Source organism: Drosophila willistoni, unplaced genomic scaffold (assembly GCF_018902025.1).
Source record: "Drosophila willistoni isolate 14030-0811.24 unplaced genomic scaffold, UCI_dwil_1.1 Seg51.1, whole genome shotgun sequence".
Taxonomy (NCBI): domain Eukaryota; kingdom Metazoa; phylum Arthropoda; class Insecta; order Diptera; family Drosophilidae; genus Drosophila; species Drosophila willistoni.
Genome location: NW_025814440.1, coordinates 50,033 through 64,127, shown reverse-complemented (window position 1 = coordinate 64,127; position 14,095 = coordinate 50,033). Strand labels below are relative to the sequence as shown.

At 36.9% G+C, this 14,095-nt stretch overlaps 1 long non-coding RNA gene across 1 annotated transcript; it reads left to right on the top strand.

Annotated features, from left to right (window-relative positions):
* The first annotated feature begins 13,180 nt into the window (after positions 1-13,180).
* On the top strand, positions 13,181-13,875 carry LOC124461506. The gene is made up of 3 exons (XR_006955107.1): positions 13,181-13,455; positions 13,516-13,703; positions 13,808-13,875. It is a non-coding gene; the product is annotated as an uncharacterized LOC124461506 (long non-coding RNA).
* The last annotated feature ends 220 nt before the right edge of the window (positions 13,876-14,095 follow it).

The window sequence follows — 14,095 nt, the reverse complement described above, 5'->3', positions numbered from 1 at the left end:
TTAAAAAAAAAAAAAAAACATTTCCAAAATGACTAAAGACAACTGGGTTAAAGCCGCAGTTCTTCAGCAGGGTGGTATTTATGCAGCAGGTTCTGATGCTCCGACAGCATCTACCTCAAGTGCAGCAACCGCAAATAGAATCAAGGCACTGTCAATACAGGGACTAGATGTAGCTATCCAGACAATTTTGTCGTCTCAGTTACAGGAAATAGTGAATCAATTAAATCATTCTCAGCCAGGACATATTCCCTTTAGGGACCAGACAGCTGGCGTTCAGGATGATTGGCATGAACTAGATAAAGTGCCAGACATCGTAAAGAATCTTGACAAATTCTCAGGTAGCCGTGAAGATTTCTAAACATGGTTTACTACCGCCACACAATTGATGGAATTGTATGCCCCCATTCAGGGAACACCCAAATACTATGCAATTCTTATGACCATTCGAGGAAAAATTACAGGCCATGCCAATACATTGTTAAAGGTCTATCGCACCGCATTACATTGGGGTGCAATCTCGCAGTGTTTGTTATCTGAGTACACGGACAAGCGAGATTTAAGCACTTTAGAATATCAGCTATTTACCATGACCCAGAAGGGCACCTCCATTCATGACTTCTACTTCGCAGTTCACCAACAGATGTCGCTAATACTAGACCAAATCGAAACGATGGGTTATACTCCCGAGACTATGGAAGCCATGGCTAAACAGGTCAGAGATAGGGCTCTAGATACCTTCATCAGAGGTCTGAACGGAGATCTCTCAGACAGAATGAGCTTAGCTCAACCCAAAGATCTGAGGCATGCATTGAAATTGTGCGAGATGTTGGATAAAAGGAGGGCTAGGAACATTATCGGTCATCGTGACACTCGTCCACCTGTAGGACCAAAACCCCCGCAGTGTGCTAAAATTAACGTGCAACCTCAACGATCGTTCATACCAGCAATTCCACCCAAACCTTACAACAACAAAAACTATTATAATCAGAAACCCATGCAAAACGTGTTCATTCCCCAAAATAGATTCCCTCAATCTAATAACCCCGTATGGTATGTCAGGTGAACAATATATCACCATACCGCCTCAAGAAGAGCATTACTCCGATATGTCCGATTATCAGGCTGCTTATCAGGGCCAAGAAGAGCCTTTTGAATTAGTCCCATATTCTGAGGTTCAACAATATCAACAGCAGGAGGAATATTTTACCTCACAAGGTGACAACTCAGAGTTAGTCCCACAGAACAAAGAGGAAACCAGACCACAATCACAGGAGCCTCAACAACCACAAATCGAGGACACCGTTAATTTTTTAGGTTAAAGTGTTCCTCTTTGCCGTACTTTGTTGTCCGGGACAAAGACGGAACCTCATACAATTTCTTAATAGATACCGGCTCGAACAAGAACTATGTCCAACCAGAAATAGCAAAAAATATCAAAATGAATGAACACAATATCAAAATTACGCGAACACCTTAAGTGGTCGCATTTTAATAAGCATTTTAATAAGTCAGCATCTTTCAGTTATAATTAAAACATACTGTATTGTAATAAAAGTGACTTTATAAATAAAAATTCATTTTTTTAACCCGTGAGTGAAGGAAGTGTTTAATTGGCGCCCGAGCAGGGACCCTGCTAAATACAACGTGATCGTGAGTTAGTGAAAGATACCAGTGATTCGTGACCAAAAAACGCGTTAAAGGCCTTTAGAGTCAGTGAAATAAAAACCCTATATCGAACTATACCACGAATCAGACAGGGTCATTTTAATCGCTGCGAATTCCTCTAAGACCAGTTCGGAGGAAAACTGAAAACCCAAAAGTGTTTGCCCAGGAGCGATAGTACCTTCAACGTTGGAAAAGCGAGACCTCCTACAAACCAATCAGTAAAAAGCACCGAGGATGACAGCATTAACGTAAGTTAAGTGAAATAAATTTAAGCAAAAGTAAATCAAAATAAAAATTTTTATTGTGAAAACACAGTGGGTGAAAAAAAATTGTGAATCAAGATCAAGAATCAACTCTTGTTAAAAAAGAAAAGTAGAAGCTAAAAATTTTTTTTTTTATATAAAATCCTTAATTAAATTTTTTCCCCACTCGAAAAAGAAAATGAAAATAATGAAAAATTAAGAAAGAAAATAGTAATAAGTAATATTGGAAAAAGAAGAAAACATAATTTTGAAATTTTGAAAAAATATTTTTATAAAAAATAACCACATAATATTGAAATTTTTGTATACTACCACAAGCCATTTCCATCCAAGATTAGCGGACATACCGCTATATTTTTATCAATACAAGATTAGCGGACATACCGCTATATTTTTATCAATATAAGCAAAAAAATTTAATCTTCGCGGATTATATTTTTCGTATTCGCGATACTGTAACACCTTGAATTAATCCTAATTAAAAAAAAAAAAAAACATTTCCAAAATGACTAAAGACAACTGGGTTAAAGCCGCAGTTCTTCAGCAGGGTGGTATTTATGCAGCAGGTTCTGATGCTCCGACAGCATCTACCTCAAGTGCAGCAACCGCAAATAGAATCAAGGCACTGTCAATACAGGGACTAGATGTAGCTATCCAGACAATTTTGTCGTCTCAGTTACAGGAAATAGTGAATCAATTAAATCATTCTCAGCCAGGACATATTCCCTTTAGGGACCAGACAGCTGGCGTTCAGGATGATTGGCATGAACTAGATAAAGTGCCAGACATCGTAAAGAATCTTGACAAATTCTCAGGTAGCCGTGAAGATTTCTAAACATGGTTTACTACCGCCACACAATTGATGGAATTGTATGCCCCCATTCAGGGAACACCCAAATACTATGCAATTCTTATGACCATTCGAGGAAAAATTACAGGCCATGCCAATACATTGTTAAAGGTCTATCGCACCGCATTACATTGGGGTGCAATCTCGCAGTGTTTGTTATCTGAGTACACGGACAAGCGAGATTTAAGCACTTTAGAATATCAGCTATTTACCATGACCCAGAAGGGCACCTCCATTCATGACTTCTACTTCGCAGTTCACCAACAGATGTCGCTAATACTAGACCAAATCGAAACGATGGGTTATACTCCCGAGACTATGGAAGCCATGGCTAAACAGGTCAGAGATAGGGCTCTAGATACCTTCATCAGAGGTCTGAACGGAGATCTCTCAGACAGAATGAGCTTAGCTCAACCCAAAGATCTGAGGCATGCATTGAAATTGTGCGAGATGTTGGATAAAAGGAGGGCTAGGAACATTATCGGTCATCGTGACACTCGTCCACCTGTAGGACCAAAACCCCCGCAGTGTGCTAAAATTAACGTGCAACCTCAACGATCGTTCATACCAGCAATTCCACCCAAACCTTACAACAACAAAAACTATTATAATCAGAAACCCATGCAAAACGTGTTCATTCCCCAAAATAGATTCCCTCAATCTAATAACCCCGTATGGTATGTCAGGTGAACAATATATCACCATACCGCCTCAAGAAGAGCATTACTCCGATATGTCCGATTATCAGGCTGCTTATCAGGGCCAAGAAGAGCCTTTTGAATTAGTCCCATATTCTGAGGTTCAACAATATCAACAGCAGGAGGAATATTTTACCTCACAAGGTGACAACTCAGAGTTAGTCCCACAGAACAAAGAGGAAACCAGACCACAATCACAGGAGCCTCAACAACCACAAATCGAGGACACCGTTAATTTTTTAGGTTAAAGTGTTCCTCTTTGCCGTACTTTGTTGTCCGGGACAAAGACGGAACCTCATACAATTTCTTAATAGATACCGGCTCGAACAAGAACTATGTCCAACCAGAAATAGCAAAAATATCAAAATGAATGAACACAATATCAAAATTACGCGAACACCTTAAGTGGTCGCATTTTAATAACCAGTTATATCCATTTGGGTTTATTCAACGAACCCAATAAACCAATGACGTTCTTCCTATTACCTAATCTGAATCCGTTCCATGGAATTCTAGGTAATGACTCACTAAGAGAGTTAAACGCTATCATTGATGTAGAGAAAGATCTACTATACGTCAACAACTCTTATGTTGGTAAAGTGAAGCAGATGCGAGCTCATCAGGTCCATACCATCAAATCAGATGAGCTCACTAATCAGCAGAAATTAGGAAATTAGGATCCGCTATTCGCGGACCCAAACAAAAAATTGACTTATGCCACTAATGTCCAAGGAGAAATCCGAATGACAACAGACACTCCAGTCTACACCAAGCATTACCCATATCCAGCCTCTCTAAGAGAAGTAGTAGAAGACCAGCTGCAAGAATTATTACGAGATGGTATAATACGACCCTCACGGTCGCCCTATAATTCCCCTGTGTGGATAGTCCCTAAAAAGAGTGACAGCCTTGGGAATAAGCAATATAGGATGCTCATAGATTATAGAAAGCTCAATACAGTTACAGTTTCGGATAGGTATCCTATCCCCGAAATCGGAGAAATGGTTGCGCAGTTGGGCAACAATAAGTATTTCTCTGTTCTTGATCTAAAGAGCGGATTTCATCAGATTTTCCTTAAGGAATCTGATATTGAAAAAACGGCATTCGCCGTGAATGGAGGGAAATACGAGTTCACGAGACTCCTCTTCGGCCTAAAGAATTCCCCATCAATATTCCAAAGAGCTCTCGATGATATTTTGAGAGATCTCATTGGAAAGATCTGTTACGTCTACATCGACGACATAATAATATTCAGTAAATCGGAGGAAGAGCATTTCCGACATCTAGCTTTGGTATTTTCTACCTTGTCCGAGGCAAATATGAAGGTTCAAGTAGATAAATGCAAATTCCTAAGACATAGCGTTGACTTCCTAGGCGTAGTAATTTCAAGGGAAGGAGTTAAAACCAATATAGAGAAAATCCAAGCCATTAAAAAGTTCCCCATACCAAAGAACCTAAAACAACTAAGGTCCTTCCTGGGATTAGCTAGTTATTACAGAAGATTTATCAAAGATTTTGCTAAATTAGCTAGACCCTTGACTGCGTTATTGAGAGGAGAACATGGCAGAGCCAAGAAAAATGTCTCAAGCAAGATCGAAATCCGATTCGGTGAAGCCGAAATCGATGCCGTCGAGAAAGTAAAAAATGCATTAGTGTCACAAGACGTTATGCTAGCATACCCTGACTTTAAACAAGAGTTCCATCTAACAACCGATGCCTCAAACATCGCACTAGGAGCTTCTCTAGAACAGAATGGGAGACCCATTACATTTCTTTCCCGTGCGTTATCCAAAGCTGAAGAAAACTATGCAACAAATGAAAGAGAAATGCTAGCAATAGTTTGGGCATTGGATAAGCTAAGAATGTATTTTTACGGCAAATCCAAGGTGATCATTTACACCGACCACCAGACTCTCACTTATGCTCTCAGCCCAAAAAATAACAACATAAAGCTGAAGAAATGGAAAAGTTACCTGGAGGAATATAACTACGAGTTAAAATAGAAACCGGGTAGCTCAAATGTCGTAGCAGACGCACTCTCTAGGAACCCTACTAACATAAATGCTAGTAGTACGTCAGCTACAGTACACAGTGATGAAAGCTCAGGGCATGAACTCATTCCAGCAATGGAAGTACCCATCAATGTCTTTAAAAACCAATTGTTTATCCTCACTGGTGATAACGAATCCACCACCTTCGAAATACCATTCCCCACATACCACAGACATACAATAGTGAGAAGTAATTATTCCGAAGACAACCTTGTAACTATTTTAAAGGAAAAAATGGATCCGAGAATAGTAAATGGTATTTTCACTTCCGAAAGTATCATGGGGAAAATTCAACAAATTTTTCCGGAGCATTTTTTGAATTACAAGGCAAGATTCACACAAACCCAAACTGTAGATGTCCATGATCAGACCCAAGAACAAGAAATCATAATTAAAGAACACCTTAGAGCACATAGAAATTCCATCGAAAACAAAAAGCAAATTTTATCTGAGTATTTTTTCCCAGGTATGAAGAAAAAAGTAGAAGCAATAGTAAACTCTTGCCAAACATGTAAACTCTCGAAGTATCAAAGACACCCTCGGAATCAAGAAATACAACCAACCCCTATTCCGACATATCCAGGCGAAATAATCCATATAGATTTATATTCCACCCAAAATAAGATAATTTTAACAGCCATAGACAAATTTTCTAAGCATGCGCAAGTTAAACTCGTAAACTCAAAAGCAGCAGAACATCTTAAAGTACCCTTACGTGAGTTATTGATAGCCTTCGGTATGACGAAAACCGTGGTAATGGATAAAGAAAAAGCTTTAAATTCTGCATCAATAAAATTTCTTTTAAATAATCAGTTAGGTTTACAAGTCCACACTACCCCACCTTATACTTCATCTAGCAACGGCCAAATAGAAAGATTTCATTCCACATATACGGAAATAATGAGATGCTTGAAGTTAGAGCACCCCGAAATGGAATTTGAGGATTTAATATTCAAGGCTGTAGATGAATACAGTACAACCAATAAAAAGCCAATAGAAGCATTCTTCGCAAAAAATTTAATCCATACACCAGAAAAATTAGCACTCGAAAGGGAAAAGATTTCAGAAAACATCTTAAAGAAACAAAACAAAGACCTAGACCATAACAAAACAAAAAACCCATTAAAATTTACGATCAAGGTGAAATCATCTAGGTTAGGATTAATAAACGATTGGGCTCGAAACTAACGTCTAGATATAAAAAAGAAATAGTAGCCGAAGATCTTATTACCAAAGTTAAAACCAGGTCAGGCAGGATAGTTCATAAAAACCACTTGAAATATTGATAAACATCCTTTTCCGACAGATTGCTTATGTTACCACTTTGCTGGGGTCACACAACCATAGTAGACTACACTAAGTCAAGAGTGGTCATGTTGTGTTCATCGAACTAGAAAAATATCAAATGTCCATATCCATTTTAAAATAAGCCGTCAAAAATTCGACAAACCTAAGTCTCAGCCTAAGTATCAGCCTTTTTTGGCCTATGAGATAACGCGGATACAGAATGAACTGAGGAGGCTTCAGCCGATGCAGTTTAGAAACTAAAGATCGCTTGATATACTTGGCACGGCGTGGAAATGGTTAGCGGGCACACCTGATCACGAAGATCATATGATTGTGGTAAATAAGATCAATGAACAATTGGTAAACAATAATCGGCAGGTCGTAATTAATAATCTAATAGAGAATAAGATAAACGATTTAATTAAAATAACTAATACCATATTAATTAAAGGTAAACCCGAATCTAACAATAAGTCAAAAGAAATTGAAATAACCAAATTTAAATTGAGTCTCCTAAGAGAAGAAATAACAAATATTATCTATGCGATCGATTGGGCCAAGGCCAATACAGTAAATTCACTAATATTAATTCTCTATATTTCCTCTACCGAAATAGATTTCATCGAAACAATTAAAGAAGAGAGTTTAACATTTATAAACATTGAAGAATTAATAGAGTTTGCTGAGGTCAGTGTAGCCTCAGATGGTAAATCACTCCTTTATATTGTTAGCCTACCCAGAGTAATCAATGAAATTTGTAAACAAATCCTAGTAATACTGTAAAAACTCCTTCGACCGGGTTCTGTTGGGTTGAAAAATAATAATCAGAGACACGTCTGTGTCGGTTGACTGGAGTTTTTTGATTGATTTCTTTATTCCAAATTATTCTTTTGCTTAGGCTAATTTTACATATATATTCTTATGCTGCGATTTATGCGACAGCTACAAAAGAGAGGGAGAGTGTCAGTACATACATACATACATACTGTTGGAGCGCATGCATCAAAGTGCTTGGTCAGCGGTCACACGCTGGCCTGGCTCTAGCTCATGTTACGCTTGTGCATACAGTGCTTATGTGAATATATGTATGTGCATATACAAATGTACATACATATATGTTCATGCTTAATTGTATGTTTACTTGAATATGTTTATGTGAATACTTCAATGTATACATATGAACATATTCAAGTGCACAATTATATTTTAATGCGTATATGTTTAATTGTTTATACTTGCAACAAAGTGTTACAAGTTGAGCTCATTGTGTTGAGTTATTAGTTGTATGAACATACTACACCTCCCCTTTTTAGAGAATAACGTAATATTATGTAGTTATTGTAATGATTATTTATATAGAAAGGTAAAATAAAAGGTAAAGTAAAGTAAAGATGTATTTTTTTTCGGTTGATCATTCCGAAAATGGTTTTAGTCTGTTTTTATGAACCTTTTGGTATTTATTCTTATTATCTGCTATTAATATATTGTCATTTTCTTCTATACTCACTACCTTATAAGGCCCTATATATTTAGCATCTAGTTTATGACCTATTTCTTTTCTTAATAAAACTTTATCTCCTATGTTTAAATTGAAATCGGCAATATGTTTGTCGTAGTATTTTTTATTACTTAACTTATGGTTTTCTAACATTATCCTAGCTCTTTTATATGCTATTTCTATTCTAAACTTTATTTCCTTAGAGTAGTCGTCTAAATTGTATATTGGATCTATTCTATCGATTTTGTTAAAATCTATGAACTGATTTGGTAGTCTTCCAAATACTAGTTCGTATGGACAATATTCATGCACTGCCGAGGGTGTTGTGTTGTAACAATAAGTGAAATATTGTATCCAAGCATCCCAATCGGACTTATCTGCTGATATGTATGAACGAATATATTCATTGAATGTTCTATGACTTCGTTCTATTGTCCCTAAGGTCTGGTGGTGGTATGCTGTTGATGTCAGATTTTTAATCTTCATGTACTTGCATATATCTGTTATAATTTGGTTTTTATACTCAGTTCCCATGTCCGTAATGAGTGTTTTCATTGGACCGTACTGTAGTATACAATTTTCGAATATAGCTTTAGCTACATTACTTGCACTCTTAGATGCAACTGGAATGGCTATTAGGTATTTTGTCAGATCGCATATCAATGTGACAATATACTCATTTTCATTATCTGATTTTGGTAGTGGACCTATTGTGTCCACTATAACCTTATCAAAAGCCTTCGCTGGTGTTTCTGTTATTATCATGGGAGTCTTCGTATGTGTCGTCGTTTTTGACACCTGGCATTTATGACATCTCCTTATGTACTCTTTGATATGGCGTCCCATATTTTTCCAATAGTAGTGTCTTTTGATTTTTGCCAGCGTTCTGGTAATGCCAGTATGACCTCCTTGAATTGGATCATCATGATATGTAGACAGTATTGCTTCTTTTTCTTTTTCATTTTCTATTAGGGTCACCGGCTGGAGTAGCGCTACTCTTAATGTTTTCAATATAGTATTGCCCATATTTTTAAAAGAATCTATTGAAATAATTTCAAAGATCTTTTCGCTCGGTGCCAGTTTTAGTTGGCTGATTTCAAGTATACCGGCTTGCATTTCAAGCCTTTGGAAGAACTGACCTAAGTCGAGAATTCCATTGGTATACAAATCGCTAACTTCAATTCTTGCCATAACTTTCTTTCCATGTTTCAGTGAACATTTAGATTCTGTTATTCGCAAGGTCACTACTTTTCGTACCTCGTCATTATTGATGACTTCGTATACGTTGGGCCTAGAAGCATTTTGAAGTTTTTGCCTTGGCAAAAGGTCTTCTTTATTAACTGCGCAGTTTTTCTGTCTACTTTGTTGCCTGGTAGTGACTTTCAGGACTTTTATACTCATATCTTTTAATTCGGATATAGTTATCCGCGATAAGGCGTCTGCCACAAAATTGTCTTTACCTCGCAAAAACTCTACTGTAAAGTCGTACTCTTCCAATTCTAGCCGCATGCGTGTTAGTTTTGAACTCGGGTTGACCATGGAGAATAAATATGTTAATGGTCTATGGTCTGTTCGCACTGTGAAGTGTTTTCCATATATATATGGTCGAAAATGTGTTATTGCCCAATGTATTGCTGCTAGCTCTTGTTCTGTAGTACTCTTGTTGCTTTCACCTTTAGTGAACGCTCTTGATGCATATGAAACTGGAAGCTGGAGTCCATTATAGTTTTGTGTTAAAACTGCTCCACATGCTTGTTTGCTTGCATCCGTGATTATGCAAAATTCTTTGCTGAAATCTGGGTACTGCAATAGATTAGGTTGAACGAGCTTTTCTTTTAAGTATTGGAATGCATTTTCGCATTCTGCTGTCCATTCGAAGGGAACATTCTTTTTACATAATCTTGTTATGTGCCGGGAGTATTCGGCGAAATTTTTTATGAAACGTCTATAATAATTGCAAAATGCAACGAAACGTCTAGCACTATCTGCATCATGTGGGACTGGATAATTCTTGATGACGTCAAATTTTGTGTCGTCTGGCAAGATTCCTTTGTCTGTGCATTTGTGACCTAGGAATGTCACCTCATGCATAAAAAATGAGCATTTTTCTGGATGCAGTTTTAGATTGTTTTTTCTGCAAAGTTTAAAAACATCTACTAAATTTTTAATCATATGTTGTTCAGAACAACCAATAACGATTAAATCATCCATATAGAGAAAAGCTTGGCTGGGCTCAAGCCCTGAGAATGCTATTGTCATCATTCTTTGAAATGAATTAGGTGCTATTTTTAGACCGAAAGGTAATCGCGTGAAGCGATATGAGCCATTGCTCGTTGAAAAAGACGTTATATCTCTTGATTTTTCTTCTAGTTCTATTTGATGAAAACCTGACATTAAATCAAGGCAAGAAAAATATTTTGCTCTTCCCAATTGATCAAGAATATCATCAATTCTGGGGAGCGGAAACTTGTCTGACAGCAATTTTTTGTTTATTTGACGATAGTCAATTACTAATCGCCAGTTTTTTTCTTTAGATCCCGAAAGTGTTTTCTTTGGGACTAGTAAGAGTGGGCTATTATAAGGCGAAACAGACGGTTCAACAATACCCTGTTCAATTAACTTTCCAACTTGTCGCTGGATCTCGTCTATTTGGCTATGCGGGCTCCGGTAATTTTTCACATATACCGGTTCATCATCCTTAAGTCTTAATTTTTGTTTATAAAAATTATTTGTTGTGATCGGTTCGGTGTCAAGTCCGAACACATCACTATACTCAGTGCATAATTTTTCGAGTTTGTCTTTGAATAGTGTTGGGAAATTTTTCTTCAATTTATGAATTACAGATTCTTTTCTTAAATCTTTGGTATTTTGAACTATATCGTAGTTCGAAAGTGATTCAAATTTTAAATTGTTAAAGCCTACTAGTTGGCAGTTATCTGTGGTATTTAAGAATCGGACATAAGTACTTTGGGCTGTTGCAATAGTGTTTGCAACATAAACGCCCGGTTTAATTTCCTGATTCGGAATTAAAATGTTACCTTCTGCTGAAGATAGTTCTATTTTGCGTACCACTTGGGATCTTGCTGGTAGAAGTGCTGAGTTATTACCAGAATTGAATGTTATTGGAACGTAAATTGGGTACTTTAATGTTTGTGGTCTAAGTATAAACCAATCTTCTGAATTGCTGTAATCTATTTTGCAATTAAAAGTTTTTATGAAATCTAATCCTATTATTCCATCGCATGGGATTGCGAAATCTGCATGAAGCAGATGAAATTCGTATGGAATAATATATTTACTTGTCTGCAATTCTATTGAGACTAGGCCTTTGGAATTTATTACTCCTTCTCCTATGCCTCGAATGTCTACAGTTTTGTTTACTTTGATGTCATGAAATACATCAGAATTTTCCTTTATTATTGAAATATCTGCACCGGTGTCAATTAAGAATGTTATTTTCTTATTGGTTTCAACATTCTTAAATGATACGAAATTATTAAGACTTAGGTTGATAGAGTATACTTTATTTTTTAACTCTGAGCATTTGGAGGAGCTTGTCCGTTTCCCTGGTCGCTTTGGGTAATTCGGACATTTGTATTGTTATAACCATTTTGTTGGTTATTTGTGTTTTGTCTATTATTATTTTGTTGTCCACCTCCACGGCCGCCTCTTCGGTAGCGTGAATTATTTCGGCCTCGTTGGGCTCTGTGGGCATCGTTATTGCTCCAGCTCGAATTGTTGTTGTTCCAATTCGAGTTGTTTCTCCAGTTACCATTATTATTGTAGCGGCGTCTACCGCGGTCATTATGCTGGGCATAAAAAATGGTATTATTTTGGGAACTTCCCGTGGAGCCCGACTCTACTGAAAGAGTGGTAAATCTAGTGATGGCTTCTTTGGCTGAATCAAAGTTTCCCGATTCCATTAGTAGCTGGACTCTTTGACTTTTGGTATGACTTACCATAGCATTTACTGCCACTTTGGTAGTGTATTTTATAGCCTGTTCATTTGGAAGACCATCCGAAATATACGCGCCTTTTAGGGCGTCGGTCAACTCAGTAATCTCTTTTGTGTATGAAACACAGTTATTAGGGTTTCTCTGCAGATTTTTAATCTTTGCTGTTAAAAGATCCACTGATTCACCCTTAAAGATTGTTGACAGTTTTTGTATAACTTCGTCAATCGTTGTTTCCGAGCTTAGCGTATTACCCGCTTGACCTTTCAATTTTGATTTTATTATTTCGATGGCTACTGCTTCATGCGTTTCTTTTATGGTATCAAGTACGCGAAGTGCCCCAATGAAACCTTGTAGGTTTTTAATGTCACCATCGAAGAATGGTAGCAGCCTTGTGGCTGTGTTTATGAATTCTACCACTGTTTGAGTCATTTTGTTGCTTCCTTTTGGAATTGCTGGTTTATTATGACTTATAATTGACTGATCAGAGCTCACTGGTGGTTTTTCTTGACCTCTTTCATCATCGGCCATTAGTTGCGTTTCTTCTTCCAGCACTATTGAAGTTTCCAAATCAGTTGTTTGTTTAAATTCAATATTGTGTCTGTTTAGCACAGCTATTGCTTTTTGTTTGCAATCACTGTAGAACGCATTTGCGGCTGTTTTTTGCCCTTCCTTTAGTTTGCTATAGTGCTCAGTTAATACTGCCCTAATAGCTTGGAGCTTCTCGGTTATTATTTTCGTGTGTTTGGTTACTGTGTCTTGGGATGTTTCTCTGTTTTGCGAGAGGCACTTACAAGATTTAGTTAATTCTTGTGCGTGTATTCTAGCTTTTCCAATTATATCATCCCAAGTAACCATAGTTTGTTAAAAATAACAAAATTTTCGAAAATGTTTATGTTTATTTATTTTTTTTTTTATTATTCTGTATCTATTATTTCTACATCTGAGTCTGTACTCGATTCTGATATGTCTATCAGCGCGATCGAGTCCTTAAAAAGTTCGTGGACCCATCCGGGCACGTCTTTATGTAAAGGAGTCTTAGCTAACAATCTACTATAAGCTACTTTTATGGATTTTTCCATAAGATCTACAATTTTTTTTTGTAAATTTGTAGTTGTGGGCTATCCAATACCTTATTTCCTTGTATTTGTGATTTGTTTCGCCTGATTGTATCAGGAAATCGAGGAAAGGTAAGTATTTTTGTAGCCTTTTTGTTTCTATCTTATCCATATTCTACACTAACTTGTTAGGCCTATTAATATGGATGTACGTATATAAAAAAAATCATGGAGGCTTACTGCCTCGGTTCCTCCATTCGGTAGAAACGATATGTGCCTGCTGCGTTGGAAAAGCAACATACATATGGTACTGTGAGGATGAAACTCATCTGTACCCTAGTGCTTCCTTGAACTGGGAATTCTTCTCCCGTTATATTTAGGTAAGCTGACTTAATTTGTACCAAGTTTATTGAGTTCTGTGGTGAATTGATATGCTCATTTCTAAAAACCTCAATTAAATCTTGGACAATACTGGGATGCCTAGCGTTTATTTTTCCAAAATAATTATCAAGAGTGGCCATTGTTTTCCAGAATTATTATTATTTTTTTTTTTATTGTTATTCGCGTGTGTGCATATGTATTCTTAGACCTTATCTAGGTCATTAGCTTGGCTTATGGCTCTTTTGGTTACACATTTATTGTGTAATAGATAAGCTTTATATAAAATATATGCGCACATTATTACGACGATTATTAATAACAATATGTTCGTTAATCTCAAGTCAGTATTTGATGATTCGATTTTATTTATTACATTAGCAGTGGAGTCCAC